General features: G+C 44.1%; 3 long non-coding RNA genes and 1 pseudogene across 3 annotated transcripts; 3 read left to right on the forward strand and 1 right to left on the reverse strand.

Annotated features, from left to right (window-relative positions):
• The window catches only part of LOC125514855 (structural maintenance of chromosomes protein 6B-like), a 44,891-nt pseudogene extending 34,399 nt beyond the window's left edge, over positions 1-10,492 (forward strand).
• LOC147963639 (uncharacterized) lies at positions 3,536-4,869 on the reverse strand. The gene is made up of 2 exons (XR_015609359.1): positions 4,384-4,869; positions 3,536-3,821 (listed from the first exon to the last, which is right to left on the reverse strand). It is a non-coding gene; the product is annotated as an uncharacterized LOC147963639 (long non-coding RNA).
• Positions 10,493-17,317: 6,825 nt separating the features above from the next.
• LOC125514857 (uncharacterized) lies at positions 17,318-18,438 on the forward strand. The gene is made up of 3 exons (XR_007286642.2): positions 17,318-17,480; positions 18,101-18,261; positions 18,351-18,438. It is a non-coding gene; the product is annotated as an uncharacterized LOC125514857 (long non-coding RNA).
• Positions 18,439-18,544: 106 nt separating this feature from the next.
• Positions 18,545-19,556, forward strand: LOC147963640 (uncharacterized). Its single transcript, XR_015608528.1, has 2 exons — positions 18,545-18,907; positions 19,155-19,556. It is a non-coding gene; the product is annotated as an uncharacterized LOC147963640 (long non-coding RNA).
• The last annotated feature ends 8,444 nt before the right edge of the window (positions 19,557-28,000 follow it).

The raw sequence follows: 28,000 nt of genomic DNA on the forward strand, positions 1-28,000 counted from the left end.
CATTTGAAACTTGACTTTGGAAACTCATGTGTTTGGTAATGGACTTATAGGTCTGCATCGTGGATGCCGTTGACGGTGGGCATACATGCTATAGTGGAGCTCATTGCATCTTTGAGCTTCATGCTTTGTGTGAACTTGGAACTCGTGCTTTTGTTTGTGAAACCTTGTTGGATATGTACGCATGTGTGGACTCGGAACTTATGGTCCTTTTGTTTGCGAACTATTGTTGCATATATACGCATGTGTGGACTTTCGTTGGATATATATTGCTTGCTGGATCTATATATTGCTGCATATATATTGTTGGTCATTTTGCTTGCTGGATCAATATATTGCTGGATATATATTGTTGGTCTTCTTGCTTGCTGGATCAATATATTGCTGGATATATATTGTTGGTCATTTTGCTTGCTGGATGGATCAATATATTGCTGGATATATAAGCCATCTTGCTGCTGCTCGCTGAAGCATGCAGGGAAAAAAAATGCTATTTGGCATATAAACCGAGTGTCCCAGGGACATGGCACCCGGCTTATAGGCATATTATGCCACGGGGAGCTTTATAAGCCGAGTGTTCCAGATAGATGCAGGCACCCGGCTTATAGGATATGTTTAACAGTGGATGTCCTATAAGCCGTGTACAAAGGCACCCGGCTTATATTTAAACCGTGCAGCTTGTGCAGACACAAGGTTTATATTTAAACCGTGCGGCTCGCTTAGGCACTCGGTTTACACTTAAACCATGCAGTGCTCGTGGGCACTTGGTTTATATTTAAACCGTGCGGCTCAGTTAGGCACTCGGTTTATATTTAAACCATGTAGCGTTAAAGGGCACTCGGTTTATACGGATGGTGATATGTGGCCGTTATCTCCCGGCTGCCGTCATGTTACTTTAGTAAGCCGAGAGCCTCGTATAAACACACGGCTTATACATAAATCGAGTGTTTTCTTACTGGCACTCGGCTTATAGTGTATAAGCCGATCAAATGTAAACCGTGTCATATAAGCCGGGAGTTTGACTCGGCTTACATATAAACCGAGTTTATATCGACATAAGCTGAGTTCTTTGGGTACACGGCTTTAACGTTTTTTCCTGTAGTGATTGCTCATGCGGCAAGTTGAGGTTGCTTCCTCCAGTTAGTGCAGTTATGTAATGAGACACATATATTTAGTTCACCTCTTGATAACATGATAAAAAGGTGAGAAAATTCGGGGAAGTAAACGCTTCTATAGAAGCATCTCATAAACTGATTTTTCCCGAAGCAGAGCTCACCAGTGTTGCTATGTCTCGTGTGTTTCAACTCTCACGGCAGTTTTACAGTTTACTGACGAATTCTCTGTTCATGAACTTTTGGGAAATAAAACATCATGCAAATTGCTAGATACTCTCTCCGTCTGGGTTTAAAAGGCCGGAGGGCCATGAAGCCATGTCCTGATTTTTAGGCGAGGTATAATTAAGATCCTACTTTTTTGCTGGATTCAATTGGGGTTTTCTTCGCTGATTTAATTATCGAGAGAAAATGCGATGCATGCAAAAGCTAGGGGCGAGGCTGCATGCAGAATTAGCCAAAGCATGGCTGAATTAAATGGACTCCTTCTCATTGGTGCATGCGGCCAGTGGAGGATGCAGAAAAAAGATTCTTTCCGTAACTAACAATGGATTAATTCCTCCTTGGTTCAGTGTTTTGGCTCATAGGCTTTTTAAACACGGGCGGATGAAGTAACTTATTTCGCTTAGGAAATGAGCATGCTGTGATCTGTTCATTCTTTGATGATTCTGCTGCCGTCGAATTTTTCTTGTAGATTTTCTAGACGTGCTGTTCAGACTTTTTATCCTCCTGCAAGCAAAAAAGGAAGACCTAATCGTTTGTGCAGTTCACTGGGAGAAAAAAATTGCTGAACTGAAGAATGAAGCAGAAGGTATTCAAAGAACAATCATGGAAAAGAACGGTCAGAAAAGCAAGTTAGTTAAAGATCGATGTGACCTTGAACAGAAAATAGCAGATTCGAAGGTAAAATTCTTATTGATGTGCAATGCATTTCAATTATCTCGTAACTTGCCATGTTGCTTCGCAGAGAAAACGAGAACCTGATGAGCATCGTTTAGAGAAAAAAATACTGGAACTTGATGACGCCAAGAGAGCTTTTGCTGAAATTAATAGATATGCTGCTGTGGATAACACTGAACTAGAGGAGGACATAAAGGTTTGCTCCCTTTTTCCTTTCTTGAGGAACCATCTATCTCATTTCACTGCACTAGGTATAATGATCCTCGTTATCTAAGCAAAAAATTTATCAGTTTTGTCATATTACCATTTTCTGCAGAAAGAGAAGAATATCATTGTGGAGAGCGAACAATTACTTCAGAAGATTACTGTGAAGTTAGCAGCGGCTTCACGAGAAGTGAACGATAGAAGAGAAGCTTACAAGACCTTTATGGGTATGATAATTTACTGGCATGTGCACTGTGAAGTTGTTTAGCATTTGAGTTTTTACATTTCGATCTTATATTTGTGAACAGAGGGAGTACAACTTAGAGCAGTTTCTAGCTGGAACTTGTTTCTCAAGTAATTTTTTTTCTGCATTCCAAATTTACATAGGTTTCTTTCATTTACGATAGACTCTAGTATTTAGAAACAATTAGCCTCTTCCTAAGGCAAGCACTAGTTTTCTATTCTTTCTATTGAAATTTATGGATGGGCCTTGAACTCTTGAGGCCTACCTCATCCTTTTTTACCGAAAAGGAGGTTAAACCCCCCGGCCTTTGCATCCCAGGATGCACACAGCCATCTTTATTATATTATTCAACAGATCTAGACAAAATAAATATATGGATCAACCCAAAGCCACCTTGCTGGTGACCTATGTCATTGGCGCCACCACGACGCCAAACAGAGCCACCGCCCTGCACTCGTTCATCAAGACGCGTCTGTCGCTGAATGCCGCCGAGACCCACCGTCGTTGACGTGGTAGATGCCACACCGCTCCACCTCGTGATGACTCTAGCAAGCATCTACTCCAAAACGATGCCCTCAAGAGGGATAACGACACCAAAATCGTCGCCATCGTCTAGGAGATCCAGATCAAGGGTTTCCCCTCGTAACAGCCCGAGCTAGGAGATGATGACTGCAGCGACGATGCCTTCAACAAGGTAACGAACATAGACATCGCCCGCCACGACCGAGGTCAGAGCTTGGTTTTCACTGGGGCCTTTTCTCCCTAACTCCCAGCCGAATGGATCGCCACCAAGTCGCTCAGATCGGCTCCGCGCAACCATCAAGCCACCACCACTGCTTGGCGTGGGATGCAAGGATCTCCCACCACTAAATCTGAGAACGGCTTAATAACTGGACCATAACTAAACTATGCCCGTACACGTATCTCTCTAAATGAAACCTGAACCATAACCAGCTAATACCATTTTCAGCCTAACCAAAACTGCACCCAATAAATTTTCCACCCAAACCGGTTCACACCCAGTACATAACCATGGGTATAAAGTATAAACCCAATACATAACCATATTCAACTTCAGTTTAACAGTAACATGCCAAACAATAATTTAACAGAAACATTCAACTACAGTTTTACAGTGACATGTCGTTTCTGAATAGGCTACTACTGGTTAGGCTACTTTCTCTGCCACACTGAAACAGAACAAAGTAGAACATCAAACAAACAGCGGCAATAGAACAAACAAGCAATATTGGCAGAATCATCAGCATCTTCGTCGTCGGCATATGTGAGATGACTTTACTGCTTGATAAGGTCCGTATCTCACAAACCAAGCTGCAACACTTTTGGACCACCATGCTAAACCACTGTTGCATCACAGAGAGAATTCTATTAGATCAATACAAAACCACAATTCCATATAAAAATCAGTGATAAGCATATCTACAGTATGGATGCATCCAGCCAATAAAACAAAATATGTTTTTTCTATCAATGAAAAAAGATGAGAAATGAAACTAGCTACTGTAATTGGCAACAACAAACTTTTGTTTCTGGGGTCCTAGAATGCCAGTTATGAGCTTTTAAAGATTTAAAGACATATTTTTTTAAGTACATCATCTTTTATTTCTAAGCAACAATACTGACTATGCTCATGATTTGTGTTGCTACCGTACAACTTAAACCACCCATCTCCACAGCAGTACAACTCCAAACAGAACCTGTGTACTTGGTCATGCTAGTACAGTGAATTTTACTCTGACTTTAAAACTGAATTTCATCAGGTTTGCCTCTTGTATGCAGCTTCCAGGCATTATGTTCTTTAAGTCTTGGATCAACAACATCAACATGTTGGCGTGACACCATCCAAATCATCAGGGTAATGAAGAATGCAAATCACAGAGGAGAGGAAAGGACAGGTGAGATTACCTTACTCCTTGGGGAGGTCGTGGACAGAGGAGAGGAGGAGCAGTAGCAGCAAGCTTGGACTGGATGACGGCGCCATAGACGAACTTGAGGGCAGGGGCACAGGATGCTCCTCGTTGATGGGGGAGGGGAGGCGAGCGGGAGGAGGGGAGGGGCTCGACGAGGGGACGCGGCGAGGTCGTGGGCGGAGGCGAACCCTAGCCGCCATGCGCACGAGTGCTGCAGCTAGGTGGAGTACCCCCTGCCGGAGACGATGGAGCAGGTGGCCGGCGCCGTGGTCGGTGAGACAGGATGTGCCGTCGAGGGAACCGGCCAGGCCTGCGAGGGAGAGCGCGAGGAGGAGCACCCCGTGTGCAAGGAGGAGGCCCGTCGGCGAGGCGGCGCCGCCGTCTGAGGAGGCGGCCGGCGGCGGTGGAGGCCTGGACCCTGGAGGATGGAGGGAGGGAGAGAGATGGAATCGGGGTTGCGGTGTCGCCTTGAGTTAGCGTGAATGCGTGATTCGGCTTTCTCCGGGTCGAGGAACCGGTTGGACCTACAGTTTACACCCGTGTTAGACTAAACTTGTTAGGGTTTTTATCATTTATGCCACCGGTTGTGTCTCACTACTCAGTTTTGCCACTAGGAATTTTCAACTGCTCAAAAATGCCATCGCTTCGTTAGACACATGCTAAAAAATGCCACTGGACATCATTATTGTGGTCTCAAATCTCTTTTGCCATGTTATAATGACATAAATACCTATGAATCAACATGCCAGCTCTCCCTCTATCTCACTACAATAAAATGCGGGGTCCATTTGTTCCCAACAACGTTCTTATTTTCCTGTAAAATTATTCGCTTGGTTACTCCTGACAAGTGGGGCCACATTTATCATTGTGAGATAGAGAGAACTAACATATGGGTCTAGGCTTATTTTTGTCATATAACATGGTCGACGGGTTTGACGTGAAAATAGCAGTGTCTAATGGCATCTTTGAGCAAACATCTAACGGAATGATGGCATTTTTGAGATATCTAATGGCATTTTTGAGCAAGCATCTCACGAATCGATGGCATTTTTAAGTAGTTGTAACTTTTAATGGCAAAACTGAGTAGTGGGACACAACTAGTGACAGAAATGATAAAAACCCAACTTGTTAAGCCCATAACCAACTATACCTAACTTAGTTTTTCTAAGTACCCAAAACCAAACCAAACTAAGAAAAGCTTAGCCCTAAAAAAACTGAACCGATCAAAACCAGAAGAAAAACCAAACCATTTTACCCGTTTATTTAAAAACTGTTCTCAGATTTACCCACCACCGACCATCGGCTGGCCAATCACCCACGAAAGGAGATCACTGCCATCAAGTCCGGTGTTGGTTCCTCGATGATCTCGCACAGCATGCAAGCCGCACACCCAAACTCGCATGTGCGCTGCGGCTGGAGTGATGTTTAACGTACCGGCATGGCGCAGCCCGTATGCCCATCTGGGCCGAGATCAGGCCCGCCCGTTGCTAGCAGCCTCGCCACCACCGCATTTGGCCAACGCCAACCTGCCGCACACCCGCCAGAGGAGTCGGCTGTTGGAACTCGCACTGCTTGCCGTCGGTCAGATCAACGTCGAACGCCGGTGCAACTAGCCAGAACAAGCACGTACGCAGCTAGCTAAGCACACAAGCAGGTAGATGGATGCTTTTCACGCAGGCTAGCTTATAAAGCGAACTAATCTCCGGCGGCTAGGTTAATCGATCTGTAGGGACAAGAAAAACACAGCACGCATAACGGCATAAGATTGATCTTTTTTCCCCTCTGCCGTAGCTTCCCTGGGGATTTTCTCCTTTATTTATAATAGCTGAATTACAAAGACTCCAACACAACCACGTGACTAGTTGCCGACTTGGACTACCAATATGTATAATACCTTGACTCTGTGTAACTTGACACATACGTTTGGAATACCTAACATCGGCCCGACCTCCTCACTCCAAGTCAGAGCCTTATAGATCCACCGCCACTGCAACGCTAGGGCTTTACCCGACGACTTCATTGGCGGCGGCGAGCGGAGGGAAGGGCGGAGGTCGGGCTGTAGGAGGGAGGGTGGGGAGCGCCCCGGAGCGGCCCGACGCGGCTGCACAGGGGTGAGAGGAGGGTTACGGTGATTTACTTCCGCCAGTACCTGGCCTGCCTCATCCTACAAGCTGCCCTCGTTGTGTTTACTAGGTTGAGACCGTTAAACATGTGAGGGTTGCATGTCTTTACTAAACAAGTTTGGGTGAAGATCTTACAGCGTCTAGTCCAGGTGGCGCTTGTAGACCGAAATAATTTTTCCTTCCAAAATTATGGTTTGAGGCAATGCGTCTAGTCGAAACTCATCAGCGAAAGGGGTTCTTGGTCACGCTAGTAGCTTGGTTTCTTTGGAAACACCATAGTGGATGTGTTTTTGAGGGCAGAAATTCTGGGGTCAGCCAGCTTGTCCAAGAGACCAGAGAGGAATCCACTCTTCAGTGTTCTGCTGGCTCCTATGAGTTTGAGTCTCTTTGTCCTTGATCTTTGTTTGGTCTGGTGGTTGTTTGTTTGATATGTTCTGGCGCGCTTGTAATCTTTTCTGGTGTCTTTTGAGTTTGGTGACTGTGTGTTCCGTGTAATTGTTAAGGCCCTTTTGGGTCTATTATGTTTTGTGTTTTTCTCTTCTTAATACTCCATCCCAAAATAAATGTCTCAACTTTGGTAGTTGAGAAACATTTTGGGACGGAGGCCTCTCCGGCTGGTTCGATAAAAAAAAAACTCTTTTTTAACCCAGAGATTACCTAGTACTAGAATATCAAATTAATTTCCCTTTACCTTCTACATTAGATCCATAATGTAGGCCCCCCCCCCCCCCCCCTGAAAAAAGAAGCCATAACTACGGAGCATGCAAATATGGATTTTTGTTTGTTCACTAAATCTCTGTTTTAAGTTCCTTTCATCTCATACTTGTGGACTATGTTTTCCTTTACAGAATATACATTCTTCCATGCTTGAAACTGAAGTTACTGTTCTGCTGCCTGTGGCTGCCTCCTTAGCTTTAATTACCATTCTCTGCGGATTCTAACAGTAATTTTTTTTGTTTCAGATTCTGTGAATGAGGAGACGGGGCATCGTGCTAGCGCAAATGATGAATTAGAACTTATTAAGCGTAAACTAGATGCAGCTGAGCAGGTGCTTCTCCTTATCCTGCAGTCATAACTCATAAACGATATACAGTTCGCTCTTGATTTGTGTTTCTATGGTCTCTGACACTAGTATAGCTGAGATGTACTGGAAAGCATTTGTTTAATCTATCAGTTTCATGAAAGCGTCAATGAGAAACACATCTTCCCCTTTCCTTTCTTACCCTATGTAAACACTGTATTGTAAATGACCCCCTTTTGCTCAATTAAAGCTGTCATCCATTTTTTCTTACAGCTGTATGGTTCCTATGGTCTGTGACCCTCCCCACCTTAGTACCACATTTCATATTTCCATTATTCGTTTTTATTTAACTTTGTTTCAAATAGAAAAATATTTATTATATTGTAGAAGAAGTCCATCACATTTTAGTTTCGTTAGAATATGACACTAGCTCTTCACCTACACCACTTTTTATATGGATATTTTGTTAAAATTTGTCTCTTCTGGAGACAAACTATCACCATCAATAGCTTGGTCAACCAAGCTCTGGCTATTCCTATCAGGAAGAAATTACTCCCTCCGTTCCTAAATATAAGTCTTTTTAGAGATTCCAATACAAACTACATACGGATGTATATAGACATATTTTAGAATGTAGATTCACTCATTTTGCTCCGTATGTAGTCCGCATTGGAATCTCTAAAAAGGCTTATATTTAGGAACGGAGAAAGTAGAAAATTGCAATCACTTAATTGTCTGTAGCATGTATGTACTGATGGTAGTTTCTTCCAATCTGTGAACCAGGAGAAGGCTCACTATGAAGGTCTCATGACAACCAAAGTTTTACCTGCTATTAAAATGGCTGAAGCAGAGTATGCAGATCTTCAGCAGCTTCGACAGGTTTTTGTTCTGTTACTGGCTTTAATTGCCTTGTTTTACTTTGTTGAACTATGATTGTTTCTGTATGATTCTTCTCTAAGAGAAAGTGTGTTCTGTTATAGTTAGAGTCAGTGTGGGCCTGAAAATTCACATTGCCAAAAGAATTATAAAACTTGATAAGAGAACAGTTTCTTAATAAGTAAATAAGATAAATACAGTGTCTAACATTCTGATGGAATGAACCCGCTGCAAGAGGCAATAAAAGTGATGATTCTTGATTTTATTAATTGACAGGATGAAATACAAAGTAGTAAGATTAGCGTGAGTGTTCACGTAATTTGATTTTTACCTATTGAATGGACAGATGGTGTTTCAGGATGGTCTAGAACCACCAAACTCATGTTTTTTGGGTATATTTTTGGAAAAGGTCATACCTTGAATAGTGGCCGAACTTAAAGCAGCAACTTCATCCTAGCATTTATGTACTGCAATTAGAGTAATGCTGGACTTACTGTCAACTTAATACATCCAGCGTATGTGTTCCGTTAATTTCTACGAAGCATTTTTAGCACCTGGATGTATCAGTGACTCACATGTGAGTGATGACCTTATATTCTGCAGGATAACTTCAAGAAGGCTTCAACTATTTGCCCTGAGAGCGATATGGAAGCTCTGAATAATGTTGCTGGATCCACCCCCGAACAATTAAGTGCGAAGTTAAATAGACTGAAACAGAGATTTGATCAAGAAAGCAGAAGGTTTGGAACCAACAACTTGGTCATAGTGGCAGGAAAAAGTTGATGCCCATGAGTTCTTATCCTTTGTGAATAATAACAGTGATAATAATCTGAGCAGACATGCTGAGTCCATAGACGATCTGAGGGCATTGCATGACAAAAAGGAGCAGAAAATCTTAAGTAAGCAACAGCTGTATGCAACTTTTAGGCTGAACATTAATGTAAGTTCATTACTTCATGTTTTCCTACCTATGTTGGCATGTTTGACTTTGATATGCTCATTGCACTCTACTGGATCTGCTTTTGACCCAAGTATATTGCTGTGCAGTCGTGTGAAAAATTATTGGACTTGCGGTGGAAAAAGTTCCAGAGAAATGCTGGCCTTTTGAAGAGACAATTGACATGGCTGTAAATACAAGTTTCTTTCTTGGATGTTTATCATCTGTTTTTCTGCTGCCTTTGATTTCTCTTATCCATCAGTTGAAACGGTTAGTCCTGATAGGTCGTCCACTTTTATTGTTTTGAAGGTTCAATGAGCACCTGGGAAAGAAAGGTATCAGTGGATTCACCAACGTGGATTACCAGAGTAAAGTTTTATCAATTGAGGTGTAAATCCTTCATAATATTGCCATTTTGCCGTGTACATAGAGGTCGGAGGATTTGTGCTTCATGTAACATTTGTCTATGGTGTTTGATGTAGCTAACGATGCCTCAAGATGCATCTCATGATACCGTCAGAGACACTAGAGGACTGTCAGGTACCTGTACCATGGTTGTAACTTGCAAGATGGTATATTCCACATTTCATTTATTGCTCAGAATACCATTCACCAAGTCGTGTTTCTTTAGGAATCTTTTGCTAGTATTTCATACCCATGTTCTCGATAACTACAACTTTTGCTATGCAACTTGGTCCAGGGGGAGACCAATCTTTTTCGACACTTTGCTTCGCTTTAGCTCTTCATGGGATGACGGAAGCACCTTTTAGGGCCATGGATGAGTTTGATGTATTCATGGTGAGCAAACACGACGCTTTCTACATCCATCCTGTTAATGACAAACCAAACCTTTTTATTGGCGGTATCTGATTTGCGCAGGATGCGGTGAGCCGCAAAATAAGCTTGGACACCCTTGTAGATTTTGCTGTTGCACACGGGTCACAATGGATATTTATAACGCCGCATGATATCAGGTCTGAAAATCGCCTGTAGTTTCTCTAGTTCGAGTTCTCGCAAATGGATATTTATGACATTTATGTTTCCTCAGCATGGTGAAGCCTGGAGATCGGGTCAAGAAGCAGCAACTGGCCGCCCCTCGCGGTTGACTCGGGACTGGGTTGTCTTCATTGTGCTCAGTAGTGTATATATCTTCTTAGCCTTAGGATCCACCTGCTTTGACAGAACCTGTCGGGAACTGCTCGCTTCGTATTTAAGTTGTACATAGCTTTTTTTTTTTGAGACATAAGCTGTACATATAGCTTGTTTCCAAATGTGAACTCATGTCCGCTAACTGTATGGGCCAAGTGCCCGTACAGCAAGGTCCAAGGTATAGATAGTTTCATGTTTATTCATGGTACATCCCTCCATCCTGAATTATTTGTTGCTTACTTGAACAAATTGTTGGTTGTTCATTACTGTTGTTAATTTGCGAATAGTCAATACTCCCTCCGATCCAAATTAATTGACGCAGCTTTAATTTGGATCGGAGGAAGTAGCAATTTTTTATTTTATTTTATTTTGAAAAAGAACGGGCATGACTCTGAATGGAGAATATTGGTGATACAGAAGATGGCCTTCCACTTGCACGTATTTTTACTCGGCCAAGGAGCCGCCGGCGCCGTATCTCCCTCCCCCCGTGCTTGACGCGCTCTGTGTCCTCGCACCTAAGCAGCTCGGAAGCTAAACATCATCTCCAACGCCCACGCCACCGGCGTCGTGTGACGCGTGCTGCACGCGCGACCACAGCCGCGCGTTGACGTGCTTGTCAACAATGCATGCATCGGGTGCAGCCTCCAAGCAGCAGGGTAGACAAGCATGGGTTCTGGCCGGCAGGGAGTCCTGGACTACCTGGCTGAGCTCGTTTCCTTCTACCGTCGAGACAACGAGAACGAGCCATCGAGGATTCCCTCTGCCGCCTCCACGTGCTTTCCATCATACCCACACACCTCCGGACCAGCGGCCTACCAGGCTCTCGCTTCGGCAACGAGCACCACACAACACCATCGAGCATCCGCGACGAGGACGCATGTAGAGGTTCGGCCGGTGTTGCTGCTGGCATGCTCCTAGCTGTGTTGTTGCCTAGTCGGACGACACGTTGGTGCAGGCGCACGCACGCTAGTTGCTCGATCAAATGTCCACTAGAGAGATGAGAGGAAAAAAATAATCAAGAGATATGATGAGTATGAGAGAGCAAAGACCGGTCAAAACTGGGTTGAGTCAGCAAAGATACCGGGTTTGCTAAGATGAGGGACTAAACTTGTCCGGTTTATAGAGTGAGGGATCAAATCGAGACTTCCAGAAAAGTTGAGGCACAAAAAATATTTTTCCCTTCTTCTTAACTAAACTACATTGCTAATTATATATATGTTACTGCTACTTCTTGAGCTTGCGCCTTGGTTTTTCCTTAAAAAGGAAAGAGTGATGCAGCAAAGTAGAGTAAGTATTTCTCTCCGCTTGAGAACCAAGGTATCAATCTTGGAGAAGACAATACACAAATCACCGAATACCTGCACAAACAATCAAACAAACTTGCACCCAACGCGATAAAAGGGGTTGTCGATCCCTTCACGGTTACTTACAAAAGTGAGATCTGATAGAGATAGATAAACGATAAAGTAAATATTTTTGATATTTTTGTTTATAGATCGAAAAGTAAAATATTGCAAGAATAGTAGATCGGAAACTTGTAAGATGGAAAATAATATGGTGGATGGACAAATTACTACGGAACAGTTGATAGAAAATCGCAACGTTATGACGATATCTAAGGCAATGATCATGAATATAGGCATCACGTCCGTGTCAAGTAGACCGACTCATGCCTGTATCTACTACTATTACTCCACACATCGACCGCTATCCAGCATGCATCTGGAGTATTAAGTTCATAAAGAATGGAGTAACGCATTAAGTAAGATGATATGGTGTAGAGGAATTAACTCAAGCAATATGATGAAAACCCCATCTTTTATCCTTGATGGCAAGTTAGCAACAATACAATACGTGTCTTGCTGCTTCTACTGTCACTGAAAAAAGACACCGCAAGATTGAACCCAAAGCTAAGCACTTCTCCTATTGCAAGAAAAATTCCCGGTCAACGCGCCACAAAGACATGAACTTTAGCGCTTGCGCTGGCCCTCTTCATCGACTCAAAAAACCCATGGACGATTGTGCATTCCGGTTTCAATGGATCTCCGGTGTCGTGACTGGTTTTCCGATGGTAGGTAGTTTTGTCGGCATATGCAGGGACTTGCAGATACTTAGCAGTTATTTCTTGTTGAAGGTGTTTTCTGCAAAGTTTGAGTATGGTTGTATTCTCTCATGCTCTCTTGTTGTTTCCGCGTGAATTGTTTGTAACCTTGTTTTTCTATGAATATATGCGTGGTTAACTTAAGAAAAAAAACGAACCTGTATTTCTTAGTTATGCTCCCTCCGTTACACCATAATGTAGCTCGTATAGCTTTTTTGAGAAATAAAACTTTGCAAACTTTGACCGAGTTTGTAGAGAAAATTATTTATATCACAATTCCAACAATGTAAAATATGAAACTACGTCTTATTGTAAATCTATTAATATGGCATTTTAGAAATAAATATTTTTCTTCACAAATTTAGTCAAATTTGTAAAGTTTGACTTTCAAAAAATCTATATGCATTACATTGTGGATGGAGGGAGTATATTCTTTTGAATCGTTCTAGGTTTTTTTTTCTTTGTAAAGTTTGGGATTCTTGTTTTTTTAGTCTTTCTAGGTTATACTCAGCGACCACACACCGTGAAGTCTCCCGGCCATTCCGTAGGGCCTATTCGGCAGCTCCCCAACTCCAATAAATCTCGATGCGCAAAAATAAAAATGAGGTGACGCAAGGAGTGCGATCGACAAGGGATCGAACCCACGACCTCTTCGTTCAAATGAACTTTTCTCGAATTTGTGAACTTTTCCAAAAAAAATTGATAAACCTTTTTTCAAATGGATGAACTTTTTTGTAAATCTTTAAACCTTTTTAAATTTCCCAATTTTTATTTCTTAAACTTAGAAAAACCAGGCGGTTTTTTCTTACCGGATCAACTGCAGAAAAAATGAAAAAAAAACTTTTCCTTAGCGAGCGGGCGAACGAGCGATCGAGCCACAGAAGCAAGCGGGCGAAGGAAGCGAGCGAATGAAGCGAGCGGGCGAGAGAACTCTGCTGTGCCGCGGCCCGCTAGTGGCGCTAGTGAGCGCCAGCTCTAGTTGCGCGCGCTTAAGGCGCCTACAGGAGCGCTCCAGCTTTCCTAAGGGAGCGCTAGTGCTCAGAAATCCGTTGGGTGTCTCAGCTCCAGGTTTTTGGTCGCCACACATGGGCTGACAGTCATCTCTATTCTTAATGGAGCAGTTGGTAGTCTCCGTCGGTCAATTTTCGTCCCACATTCGCTGATTTTTTTCGTCCTAAAAAAATCTACGAAATTTCGTAGGTTAACCAGGAACAACTATGACTAGCGAACAAAAAATCGGACGACGCCCTAGCCTCCCTGGCACGAAAAAAAACCCTCCTCTCGATCCACCCCTGGCGCTGACCCCATCTCTCGCTCCGCCGCCGCCGCCGCCCCTGCTTCCCTCCCGCTCAGCCACCTCCACCGCTCCCACCCTTCTCCCCATTGTCGGATCCGCTTGCTTGTCAAGGTTAGGCGGTGAAGCTCCACGTCCGCGAAGCGGACCTGCTCGTAAAGGAAGCGGCTCCCGGATCTGAGATCGCGCGGCCATGACGGAAGGGGCTCGAGGTGGCCGCCGAAGACCAAGCCGTTCACGCAAGCCCTGGACACGATCCTCCCGACGCATGCACTCCTCGCGTCCTCGCGCTGCCGTTCTCTTATTCTCTTTGATCTCCTCGCCCTGCCCGACGACGCGGACTCCTCAGCGCGCCGGGCACTGGCCGACGCTCGCGAGTCCTCGGTGCCCCGCCGTTGCCGTCACATCCGGGGCGCATAGGGGCCAGAACTTAGTGATCTGCTGCCTCCGTCGGACTCATCGATCGTGCCCTGGTCGAGGGCCCCGAATCGTGGGACGACGGTGCAGACCGCCGCAAGGGCTTGGCGGCGTTGCGGCCAGTGAGCAGCCCCTGAAGTGCGTGCCCCCTGACTCGTGGGACGACGGCACAGAGGCAATCGCATAACCCAACGGCAGGGCGTGGCGGCGTTGCGGCCAGTGAGGAGCGGCGGCGTGCCCTGAATCGAGAGGAACAGGTATGTTCACTTTCTGTTCGCTTTGTGTTTGCTTTCTGTAGTCTCAAAGCAGAGCAATGGTCACTGTAAATTTTATCCGAGAATGTGCAACAAAAGCATGTTGAGAAGTTCCTGTGAACCCTAATTTATTTCTTGAGAAAGCGAACTTATTTATCCTTGCTCTGTTTTTTGTGTACTATAAGATTGTTCGTTTGTACCCAGCATGTGTACGTGATGTGCCCTGCCGCTGTGTGTGCTTCCTGCTAATGTGTGTGCTTCCTGACGCTGTTGAGCATGCATGTGTGTGTTCATTGTCGCTGTTTATTAACATTGTCATGTTCTTCTTACTTTTTGCTTAACAATTCATGATCAATACTGAACACTATTTTTTGAATAGATGCCACTTGAACTTAGTTTTAGCTCTCATGTTGTTCAATGAATCATCAAGTAATGTTTTGCATGGCTTTTATAATTGACACAATGTTTCTGATTTAATAAGAGCCAACCATGCGTTCCTGGCTTACCCGGCGATGCCGACATGGCAGGGCAGGACCCAGTGGCCATCTTCGGCGCCTTCATGGACTTCGTCAGCACCGACCTCTGCTTCATCATCTACGACCACGACCCCTTTGCCGTCGGCATCATCTGGTACCTTGGAATGCAAATTAAATGTGTTCATGGAGTGGGGTGTAATTGCGATTTGTGCAATGGCTGTCATTCGTGTTCAGCAGGGGCTGCAAGTTCTATTGCTATAAGCCTGACTTGCAGCGGCAACAACAGATTCAGATGTGGTAAGCTCATTCATTCATTCTCTCAGGAGAAGAGGACCAAATTGATTCAAATTTTGTGTTCTGATCTTCATGTTGCGAGGTTTGCGATCGCATGTATGGTCGGGACTGCATGGGTCCGGCGACCAATTGCTTGCATCTCTTGCTGTATGGTGATGATGACCGGCTCCTGTTAAATCCAATACGACTGCACTTCTTCGCTTCAGGTGGCCGTGAAGCTCTGACTCCATCCTCACGACAATCAAACCTGTCTTGATGATTGCATCAGATTGCAACTCTATTATCTTTTCATACGATGATATGTGTGCATGTCTCTTCGGTTCTCAAACAAGAAATACTTTTAGTTTTAGTTTGCTTTGTAGGTAACATGCAGTGTACAGTTGGTAGCAGATTATGATGCAAGTTTGTTTGTTTTCACTCCAACCATGATTTTTATGATACATGATGGGGGCCCTGGTGGTCCTCTGAAATTTGATTCTCTCAATGGTCAAGGATCATTTTGCTTTGAAGTCTGATGTACATTTTTTTAATCTCATGTAGGAAGAAGGTATCCCCCTTATACGAAGATTTCTAGCTTGCCTATGTGTTGTAATGTTAATAAGTGCATTCGGCCAAACAATTTGTGGACCAAACGAACTTGTTGCGGATATAGAAGAATAAGGCGGCACACAAGGAGTTGCCTGAATTGCAGTGGCAGCGGTGCTGTAATATGTAAGAGTTTTGCATCAACTTGGTCTCTTTTCTATGCATAAGTTTGATGCATGGGCCCTTGATTATCAGGAATCAAGCTTGTGAAGAACAATTTCGTTACTTTAATGACACACACTTGCAGTAAGTCATTCAGAGATATATTCAGTACATGCTAGGTTGCCAAGCTCAGAGCCACCTATTGTCTCCATAAATTCGCTGAAAGCAAAAATCATTTGCCCATAGTCATGTGAAACCTTCTAGAATTCTTTTTAGTATTTTGCATTGCTTGTGCATTTCTTTTTTTATCACTTCTAATAACCTCATTGATTCATTTTTCCTATCGTCATGTCAGTCCTTGCTCTAATTTTTTTGTTAATATGTTGTACTTCTTGTGCATTTCCATTTTTATCACTTCTAATAATCTCATTGACTGTTTACATCTCATCGTGTCTACCAAGAACACGAGTGATAATTTGTTTTACAAGAATACAATAGTGACAATTTTATTTTATTTTATTTTCTGACATAGTTCTCAATTAGGGGCTTACAAATATTTTACATTGGCAATAGTTCTGCCATCAAGCTTATGTGTAATGTATTTCTTAGAATGGTGTTTCGGCCATTTCTATGTATGTGGCATGTGTGATGGCACGTATTTCAGCCATATCGATTTAGGTGGCATGTGTGCTGGCACAAGAAAAGGAAGGCCCTGAACTGAAAGGAGCAACATATATTAATGAATTGCCCTGAATTGAGAGAGAGAGAGAGAGAGAGAGAGAGAGAGAGTTCAATTCTGGTCACTTGATTTCCTGCCCCAACTCCTCTAATAATCATTGATGTGTGTTTGTTCGCTCTAATCCACTGAATGAAACCATCTGTCTGGTTTAAACATAATCAACCATCTGTCTGGTTTAAATATTTATGAATTTAATTTGTTTGTGCCTATAAACCGATTATAATCTAAACAACAAGTGTGCATTGTAATATGTACTCCCTACGTTCCTAAATATAAGTCTTTTTAGAGATTCCAATGCAGACTACATACTAAGCAAAATGAGTGAATCTATACTCTAAAATATGTCTATATACATTCATATGTAGTTCTTATCGAGATCTCTTAAAAGACTTCTATTTAGGAACAGAGGGAGTACAGTTTAGTAAACTCATTGCTGTACAATGCCCACCTACTTGGAAATTGAACTTTTCCTCCTTTCCAAAATACATTATTATTCATGGAGTTTCCTGGGAGTGACAACTTTACGGTGCTTCTTTGCCAGGCTTACAATATTTCAGGCCTCTATTCCAACACACACATTCCAGTTTCCATTGGTGAGCAAATGAGATATGAAATTACCAGCGATTTTCATTATACGTGGTAAAAATAATGCAAATCATGCTTTATAGAGAGTTGAAATACTGACTATTGATCGGAGAAAATTTAGTGGTGACAACTACCCAAGGTGCGTGTAAGCATCTGAAGTTATATTTTAGATTATCATATTGGCTACTCTTTTAGAAGTAAAAACAATAGCATTATTTCATTTCTACTTTAGATTTTTGGGCATCCTTGTACTATTATCATCTGAGATTTGCATAATTATTTTGAGAATAGGGAGAACTGCAACTATGGTTGCCAACTGCCATAGTCAATATATATACCTCTGAAATTGCAGGAATAATAAACATGACCACCATCAGACATGTCTGTTTTAGTTTCTCTAATCTCCATCAAATCTTAAGACCATAAATGGGAGGCAAATTCACCTTCATATCAGTACGCACATGCCCACATTCACCTTTATAAGAACAATCAGCTTCTAAAACAGGCCCCCCATGTGGGGCATCATCAATACATGCCTCCATGAACCGATGGATATACTAAATATATTTCACTTTGGTATTTTGGTACGTCTAAAAGTAGTACCTTTTTCTAGCATATGAGAATTTATAGGACAGGTTTTGATAATCCATGTACAAAAAGGAAACTTTTTTAACAAAATGAGAGATTATGCTTATACTTCAGTATGCATCATGTACATATATAATGTTACAGATAATTCCATTGCGTGTGAATGAACAGAACATTGAGAATGGCGCCAGAAATTCCTTTTGCTGATATCACAAATTTTGTGCCATGGTCCATAAAGAGAACAAGTGCTGGTGTGTGTTCCGATCCAGTAAATTTTCTTCATGTGCCACACAAGTGGAGACGACTCTGCTTTTTTACCATGATCTTGAGAGGTACAACTTTATCTACGTTCTATATGTTCATAGACATGCTAAACCCAAATAAAGATGCAACTAATATAACATCTTATATTGTCTTTCAGTTATGAACTTTATGACAATAATGACTCTCAAGTCCAGCAAGAGCTCGCACAAAAGATATGGAAAGTGTTTGAGACTATACTAGAAGAGGTAATTACTTCTCTCAGTTCATAGTGCCTTCTTTTGCTGATACCTCTTGGGTTTTGATTTCTTGTAACATTTATATGCACACAGACTGGCAAATTAAGGGAAGAAACCAAGGAATGCATTTCTATAGCTATGTCCATTGTAATCATTTTGGATTGAAATTCACGCTTGGCAAAAGGTCTTGATATATGCCTTGGTCACAGGTCTAAATGTTATAAGCATGGCTCCCCACGTCCAATTTTTCAGGCCATGGAGCTTCTATGGTTGGTTCATATGTGGTTATCGAAGCAGGATAAGTTCTTGAGGAGGACTCTAATTGCTATGGACCACAAGATTTCAGATGTCACTCCCTATTGCGTATTGTTGTTGAAATTGGACTTGCTATCCAGTAAGAGGGACATTGGGATCATTGTTCATCTAGAGAAGTCAATGCTATATCTACGTCAGAATATTGGGATGTTAATGATTGGAGGTGATGTTTTTCTCTTCCATACCTAAATTGTCTTTAGTATAAGTCCATATAAAGAAAACTGCAGTGTTCCAACTATTGAACCACAATTGTTAAATTAATTAATTTTAGCTATGTTATAGTTTGAGATGAGGGCTTCTTACCATTTTTACTTCTACTAGATTCATTTGTCACCGAGTTTTTAGAGCAGGGTACTTGACAAATGAGTTAGATCACTTTTCTGTTTGAGAGTCGATTTTTTGTGCGTTAGATGGATTGACAAGTACCAAATATTGATGCCAAGCAGAACTAAAACCTGTTCATTGATTACCTTCAGTCCCGCATTCCAATCAACAACATTGGGCCGAGCGAGCGCGCGGGTGGCGCAAGAGGCAATGGGCAGCCGGTGCGTGAGTGTGTTAGCAGTGGGTATATCTGAAGATTATTTCTCAACTCAGCATGTGGGTAGAGACTAAAAAGACGATGCCATGGTAGCATGGCAGACCTGGCAAGTGCCACGAACATCATGATATTCTTCCTTTTCTTAATTCCTTGATTTGAAAAATAATTTGCTCTTCGTGTGTAGGAACATAGCAGTCGGGCAAATGACACTTTGGCATCTTGATCTATAAGGGAAATAATTTCTTTACTTTAGAAAATGTGGGTTTGGATTGGTCTGTTGAGTTATGGCTGGCTGATCGGAATAATTTTTCTATTTAGAAAAATGTAGCAAATAGCATTTCTTAGAGATTGGTCTGTTGAGTTATGACTGGCTGATCGGAATAATTTTCCTATTTTAAAAATGTAGCAAATAGCATTTAATTAGAGATGGCTCTGCAGCAAATTACAAATCGCGCAAACCAAGCCATCGCCGCCTCATTGCTCTCGCCGGGAGCGACAACAACCGCCGGTCTCTTCTTCGCCTTCTTAGCCGGCATCTCCCCCATCCGGATGCCCTGCGGCACGAGCCACTCCGCCACCGCCTGGGCCTCGACCTCTGGGAAGTTTAGGTCCGTCTTCGGCCGTCCGGCACGCCACACCGCCACGTCGTAGGCACGCGCGGCCTTATCGGCGGTGGGATACGTGCTGAGCCATGAATGCTACCCGGCGTCGGAGAACTCCAGTCCGAAGTTCCCGGAAGCTTCGCCCTCATGCCGAAGAAACCGGACTTGCCCTTCGGCCTCTTCTTCGGCGCCATCGGTGAGCGGGCGGCGGCCGAGCGGGGAGCGAGGCGGCAACGTGCGGGGCGGCGGTGTGCGGCGCGGGGCGGAGGCGGAAGGAGCGGGCGGCGGACGGAGCAGCGCCAAAGAGGAGGCGGACGGAGCGGGGCCAGGCGGAGGCGGCCGGAGAGGAGGCGGGCAGGGTCGGGGCTGGCGGAGGCGAACGCGATGGGGCAGCGCGGCGGCAGGCGGTGGCCAAGGCGGGGTGGAATCAGTGGCGGGGTTCTGGATCTACGGCGGGGCGAGGCCTTAAAAAGTTAACATGTAACTCTTGCAAACTATTTCAAGAGCCCGTGGCAACGCATGGGCACTCTACTAGTATTCAGTGGTATTGTTGGGAAGTGAGCCCAGGATGGAGGCTAGGGTGAAAGCCACGTAAGGCCCAGTCCCTAGGAGCTGGAAAGATGGCTAAAGGCCTAGTTTGGACTGCCTGGAGGGCATTTTTCAGCCCAGTTCACAGGAAGGCAGAGTTTTTCTCCCTTTTCTCTGTGTTACTTCAGTGACAGAGAGGAGTTTTAGTCTAGTTTGCAATGCTTTCAAATATATGAATTATGAATAATGCAGCCCGAGATGTTATTTTGAATGAAAAATAAAGAGTTGGCAACTCATATTTCAAGGATCAACACAGTGCACACATATTCCATATAACAAAAGCATAATATTTGCACAAGTTTTGCAAATCAAAAGTGGTACATTTTCTTAACATTAATCTTCACTAACCTAGAGCAATGTCAGTAGCAACCTGGAATGTCCTGTAATACAACAAAGATAACATTTGTCAACAACAGCTAATGAGAAGAAAGATATGGTATGCAGAACATTAGGATGGAACTCACTATCAGAAGATTGTATGCTCTCATCTATAAAAATTCATGTCATCTAAAAAAAATATGGTATGCAGAACATAAGGATGGTACTTTGACATTCCAAACATGTTTCGAACTAGGAATAGAGCTAGAGTTGATAACATCCAGATACATGGATTTAACCGTAAACTCTCCATTCCCGGTTAGCTTCCAGCACAACTGGTCTGGACGTTGAGAAAGCTGCACATCCATCAGTCTTCTCACCAGATGGAGCCAGGTTTCCCAACGGGCTCCGACAAGTGTTCTCCTGAAATGAATATTGAGAGGAGTGGACTGAAGCACGGTTGCAACGAAAGCGTCTCTTCGTTGAACAATGCTATAAAGGGAAGGATATTGAAGCACGAGGGGTGTTTCCCCTAGCCATGTATCCTCCCAGAATCTCGTACAGGTACCGTTTCCGACTAGAAACTTTGTCGTGTTGAAAAAGACTTATTTAACTCTCATCAGTCCTTTCCAAAAAGGCGAGTCCGTCGGCCTGACTGTCACCTGGGACAAAGTTTTCGAATGAAGGTACTTATTATGCAGAATCTGCACCCACGTGGCCTCCGACTCTACAGATAGCTTATACAGCAACTTGCTGAGAAGACATATGTTCTTAACCTCAAGATTTTCGATACCTAGACCCCCTTGGTCTTTCGGTCGACAAATAATATCCCATTTAGAGAGTCTATACTTTCTTTTCAGGTCATCACTCTGCCAGAAGAAGCGGGGTCGATAGAAATCCAGTCTTTTCCGAACTCCAACTGGTACCTCGAAAAAAGAAAAGAGAAACATAGGCATGCTCGTGAGTACCGAATTAATGAGAATTAATCGGCCCCCATATGGCATCAGCTTTCCCTTCCAGCAACTCAGTTCTTTTCAAATCGATCCTCAATACACTTCCATTCTATATTTATTAGCTTACGATGATGAATTGGTATACCCAAATACATGCAAGGTAAAGCTCCCAGTTCACACCCGAACAATTGTTTGAATGCCTCTTGTTCCTCTTTGGCTCTTCCGAAGCAGAACAATTCACTTTTGTGGAAGTTAATCTTTAACCCGGTCAATTGTTCGAATAAGCATAACACCAGCTTCATGTTTCTCGCTTTTGCCAAATCATGCTCCATGAAGATAATAGTATCATCGGCGTAAGCGTACTGTAGGATAGACACCCCTCCATCAACTAGATGAGGTACCAGGCCACCTACTTGACCAGCATCCTTTGCCCTTCCTATTAGAGTTGTCAACATGTTGACTACAATATTGAACATAATAGGTGACATTGGATCTCCTTGTCTCAGGCCCTTATGTGTTTGGAAGTAGTGACCTATGTCGTCATTCACTTTGATTCCAACACTCCCTTTTTGCGTGAAAGATTCAACCTGGTGTCTCCAGGCCTGATCAAAACCTTTCATGTGCAATGCCTGTTGCAGAAATGGCCATTTGACTTTATCGTATGCTTTTTCGAAATCCACTTTGAAAACAACCCCGTCTAGTTTTTTCGTATGGATTTCATGGAGCATTTCATGAAGGATCACAACCCCTTCTAGGATGTTTCTGTCCGGCATGAAAGCAGTTTGGGTCGGCTGCACCATAGAGTGCGCAATCTGTGTGAGTCTATTAGTCCCAACCTTGGTAAATTTTTTGAAACTAACATTAAGAAGACAGATAGGCCTGAACTACTCAATTCTCACAGCCTCTGTTTTCTTCGGAAGCAAAGTTATTGTTCCAAAATTCAGGTGAAACAGCTGAAGCTTTCCGGAAAATAGATCATGGTACATCGGTAACAAATCCCCTTTAATTATGTGCCAGCATTTTTTTAAAACTCCACCGGGAATCCATCCGGCCCCGGAGCTTTATTATTCTTCATCTGGGAAATAGCTTCAAACACCTATTTCTCCGAAAATGGGGCGGTTAATATATCATTCTCATCTGTAGCCAACTGAGGAACATCCTCAATCCTAGACTCATCCAAGGACACAAAATTATCCTCTGGAAGCCCAAATAGCTGCTTGTAATAATTGGTTATGTATAATTTTAGGTTTTCCTGTCCTAAAATCTTCCCCTCATCTTGCTCAAGCTAAAAGATTCTTTTCTTTCTATGCTTGCTATTGGCGATCATATGGAAGAATTGAGTATTGGCGTCCCCTTGGACAACATTGCGAACCTTAGCTCGCAATGCCCACTTCAACTCCTCTTCTCGCAGAAGTTCTTTCAGTCTCATCTCCGCGTCTACTTTAGCGTGAAGCTCCGAGGTTTCTAAAATTGTGGACTCGGCTTTTAAATCTAGGGACTGAATAAGTGTAAGGAGCCTTTCCTTTTCAACCTTATAGATCCCGCTGAGATGCTTAGCCCACCCTCGCAAGAAACTTCTCAAGTTCCTAATCTTATTCTGCCATCTCTCAATAGATGACCTCCCCCTGCATCTTTCGCCCATTCCCTGGTTATCAGATCCAGGAAGCCTTCTCTTTCAAACCACGCTAGTTCAAAAGAGAAAGCGTTTTTATTACCCACATGCGTTGCCTCACCAGAGTCAACCAGCAAAGGGGTGTGGTCAGAGATTCCATGAGATAATGCTTGGACTGTTACCAGAGGGGATTTTTGTTCTGAGTCAACGCTCGCTTGGACTCGATCCAGCTTCTCATACGTCGGGTTTTGCAAGGTATTAGCCCAAGTGAATTTTCTACCCGAAAGCTCTATCTCTCTGAGATCCAAGCTTTCAATAATGGTATTAAACATGAATGACCACCTGGCATCAAAATTATTTTTGTTCTTTTCTTCTCTCCTTCTAATAATGTTAAAGTCACCCCCAACCAAGATTGGAAGCTGCTTAGCCCCACAAATACGGTCGAGATCCGCCAGAAAGTCTGGTTTAAGTTTCGGCCGCGCGGCCCCATATACCGCTACCAGGCCCAATTAAAGCCATCGACCTTGGATCTAACCCGAAATTTGATGGCGAAATCACCCATAACCACACTTCGGACTTCCAACATCTCACATCTAACCCCAAGTAAGATCCCCCCTGATCTTCCTCTTGGGGGAAGACAATGCCAATCAAAATCGACACCTCCCGATAAAGTGCTTAGTAACTGAGGAGAGAAATTGTCTCTTCATGGAAGCATCTGCTAGAAACCTTCTTTTAGCCAAGTCCGTCATACCTTTGCTATTCCAAAAGATGCCTCTCATAATTCATCATGGAATTTTTTAGTAGTACAGATCCTAGCACTTCTGCGCACCGCGGATGCTGGATAAATCTTTCGCCTCCACTTACGTTTAGGCTTGTTCTGATCCTCTATCCGGTCCTCACAACCGGTCTCCGTGGATCTAACAACCTGAACCTTGACCAGGGCAACATCCCCTAGGGTCATAGAACCATCCTCCTCCTCTATCTTAGGGAGGGATGGGGCAAGATCCATACAGAATGTATCTAGCACACTGACTCCCAAAGCATCTATGTCAGAATCGTTCATAGGTTTGACCGCTGCTAAGTTGCGAATCAACTCTAAAGCATGTTCCGCTTCCAGGTCCAGGATATCATTAGCGGATTTAGAGTTTTCACTTTCATTACTACCTAGCGAAACTCCTAACTGATTTGCATTGTGAATAATCTCATCATTTGAAAAGTGCAAAATGGAATTGGAAGTGTTGGCACACATACCAGTAGTGACCTCAATGTCACGAAGCTTGGCCGCCCGCATGGCGCACCTCAGCTGCATATCATCAACATCCGGCTAGTCCTGGAGGCGACAGCTCATCCGTCTCCCCTCGGACACAGGATTCGGAATACCTCCAAAAGCAATGACCTCCTCCCGAGTCGCCCCGTTTGGGGTGAGGCCTCCTGCCCCACCCCCAACGCACGGCCATGCCGCTACAATCGGAGAGTCACCGTGATCCGCCGGCAAGCGCGGGGTTAGTGATTTTAGGATGTTCAGATTATTAGCACATATCCGCATGCACCTGGGTCTAGCTTGAACGGTGCCGATAGAAGGTGCCATGTAGCTTGTGCAACGAAAAACCACACTCCAAAAATCTGAACCGAAGTGCAGCATCTGGACATCCAAACATCTTAACCAAATGGAGAGGGTGTGGGGGTTGCACATCTGCAGGAGCTCATTTGAGCTTCACGAGCGGCCACGGCGGTTAAGAGAAGCAGCGTCACGGAGGGCGGGGGTGCCAGCTGCTGGCAGGTTGGGGCGGCGGGGGAGAGGACAGACTCAAGGATGAGACCGTCGCCGGAGTGGTGGCAGGGTCGCCGGACGAAGTTCACCGGCGGCGAGTAGATGGCGGCGGCGGGATGGCCTCATCGCTGGTGGCTAGGGTTGATGACCGACGAGTGGCACATGATAGAGGAGCATGGGGATCGGGGAATTGTTTCGAGCATGTTTGTTGAACGGGCAGGACACGCGCCCTTGTCCTCCCCTGGCCCGCCCGTCGGGGGCACGATCGCCCCACTTCACCCAAAACCCTCCCGCACCCTCTCTTCCCTCTCTCCCTCCACCATGATCAGCGCCCCAACGAATCCCAGCAACCCAGTCGCGGTCGTGCACCCCACGGCGAAGAAGAAGGCTACCAAGTAGCCGCGGTCGGAGCTGACGTCGGTGGAGCTCGCCAAGCTCGACGCCGAATATGCCAAGAGGAGGAACCGGTGGGCAAATGTGGAGGAGAAGAACGCCGTTGCCGACTACACTGCTGATGAACTACGTCGATATTTCCCAAAGAGGAAGGGATGATGCAGCACAACTACGATAGGTATTTCCCTCAGTTATGAAATCAAGGTATCAATCCAGTAGGAGAACCAAGCAACACTATGTAAACGGTACCTGCACACAAAGAACAAATACTTGCAACCCGACGCTTATAAGTGGTTGTCAATCCCTTTTTTTGGGTAACGACGCCAGATATTGTCAAGTTGACGGGATAAAAAATGTGATAGAATTGATAAATAGATCTTGATAAAACGTGAAATAAAATAAATAGAAAAAAAGTGTAGCAAGGTATTTTTGGGTTTCTATAATAATAGATCTGAAAACAAAAGCAAATAAAAATAGATCTTAAAGCAAATATGATAAAGAATAGAACATGCGGCGTAGATTTCACTAGTGGCTTCGCTCAAGAAATAGCACACGGTGGGTAAACAAAGTACTGTTGGGCAATTGATAGAAGATCGAATAATTATGACGATACCCAAGGCAATGATTAATATATAGGCATCACGTCCAAGATTAGTAGACTGACTCCTGCCTGCATCTAGTACTATTACTCCACACATCGACCTCTATCCAGCATGCATCTAGTGTATTAAGTTCATGGAGAAATGGAGTAATGCAATAAGAACGATGACATGATGAAGACGAGATCTATTCATGTAGGAATAGCCCCCATCTTATTATCCTTAATAGCAACGATACATGCGTGTCTTGCTGCCCCTTTTGTTAGTGGGAAAGAACACCGCACGATCGAACCCATCACAAATCACCTCTTCCCATGAAAAAAAAATCGATCTGGTTGGCCTAACTAAACCAAATATTCAAATAAGAAATACGAGGCTATAAATAATCATGCATCTAAGAGATCAAAAGAAGACTCAAATAATATTCATGGATATAGATATAAACTCAAAGTTCATTGGATCCCAACAAACACACCGCAAAAAAGAGTTACATCAAATAGATCTCCAAGAGACCATTGTATATATATTGATAATCAAAAGAGAGAGAGAGAGAGAGGAAGTCATCTAACTACTGACTACGGACCCGTAGGTCTATGATGAACTACTCACACATCATTGGAGATGCACCAATGAGGATGATGAACCCCTCCGTGATGGTGTCTAGATTGGATCTCGTGGTTCTGGAAATTGCGGTGGCTGGAATTATGTTTCGTCGACTCCCCTAGTGTTTCTGAAATATTTGGGTATTTATAGGGCGAAGAGGCTGTGCGGGAGGCTACCGAGGTGGGCACAACCCACCTAGGGGCGCCCTGGTGAGCTGTGCTCCCCTCGGAGCCCCCTCTGGTACTTCTTGGCCCATCAGGTGTCTTGTGGTCCAGAAAAATTCTCCAAACAGTTTCACTGCGTTTGGATTCCGTTTGGTACTGATATTCTGCGAAGCAAAAAACAAGTAAAAACAACAACTGACACTAGGCACTATGTCAATAGGCTAGTCTAGAAAAGATATAAAGTTGCTATAAAATGATTGTACAACATCCAAGAATGATAATATAACCACATGGAACAAGCAACAATTATAGATACGTTGGAGACGTATCAGCTGCCGAGGTGGCCTCGCTGTGTGCCGCGCAGCACTAGGCCGACGTCGACGACAAGGATTCCATCGTCGCCAAGGCACACGTCCTCCTAATGTTAGGGTTGTGCCGACCCCTGCTGGCTATTCTCTCGGTCGCTGCCATGGCCGCGGCCAGCACAGGCTCGTCGCCCATTTGCCCTCCGCAGCACTATTCCCGAGCTCGTCCGTCACGCCTGAGACGCCAGGGTATCATGCGCTGCCGCTACACAGCCATGGGCAGACATAGTTCTCCACGTCGCCAGACTGCAGCGTGGTCGCTCCGGCCACACCCGCGGGCGTCATCGACCTCAACGTCATGTGGGGGTTTAGTGGCGCTGGCCAACCGTCCGACGGAATGCAAAGGAAACAACCCCAGTCGTTCTCTTCGGCGAACAAGGCCGGCGCCCGCAGGCTGTTCGATGAAAGGCCACTACCGACGCTAACGGTCGACGACCCTGACTACGCGACGTTCATGGTGAACGTCATCTTCGAAGGCCGTTGTGAGGCCTTTCAAGTCGATGGCCAAGGCCAAGCTTTTGATCCCGACACTACCCAAAGCAAGGACGACTGTGACCACTATGAAGACATTCAATTCTCCAACCATGATGGAGATAATGACGACCATGGAAACTCATGGCATGAAGATGATGACATGTATTGTGAAGATGAGGAAGAAGAGGTCGACATTTCGGCGGAGCCATTGGTGTTTATCGATGAGCTCACCCAAAGGCCCGAAGCACAAAATAAGAGGCAAAGCATTCACAC

Source organism: Triticum urartu, chromosome 6A, assembly GCF_056163025.1.
Source record: "Triticum urartu cultivar PI428250 chromosome 6A, HENAU_Tu73, whole genome shotgun sequence".
Classification (NCBI taxonomy): Eukaryota; Viridiplantae; Streptophyta; class Magnoliopsida; order Poales; family Poaceae; genus Triticum; species Triticum urartu.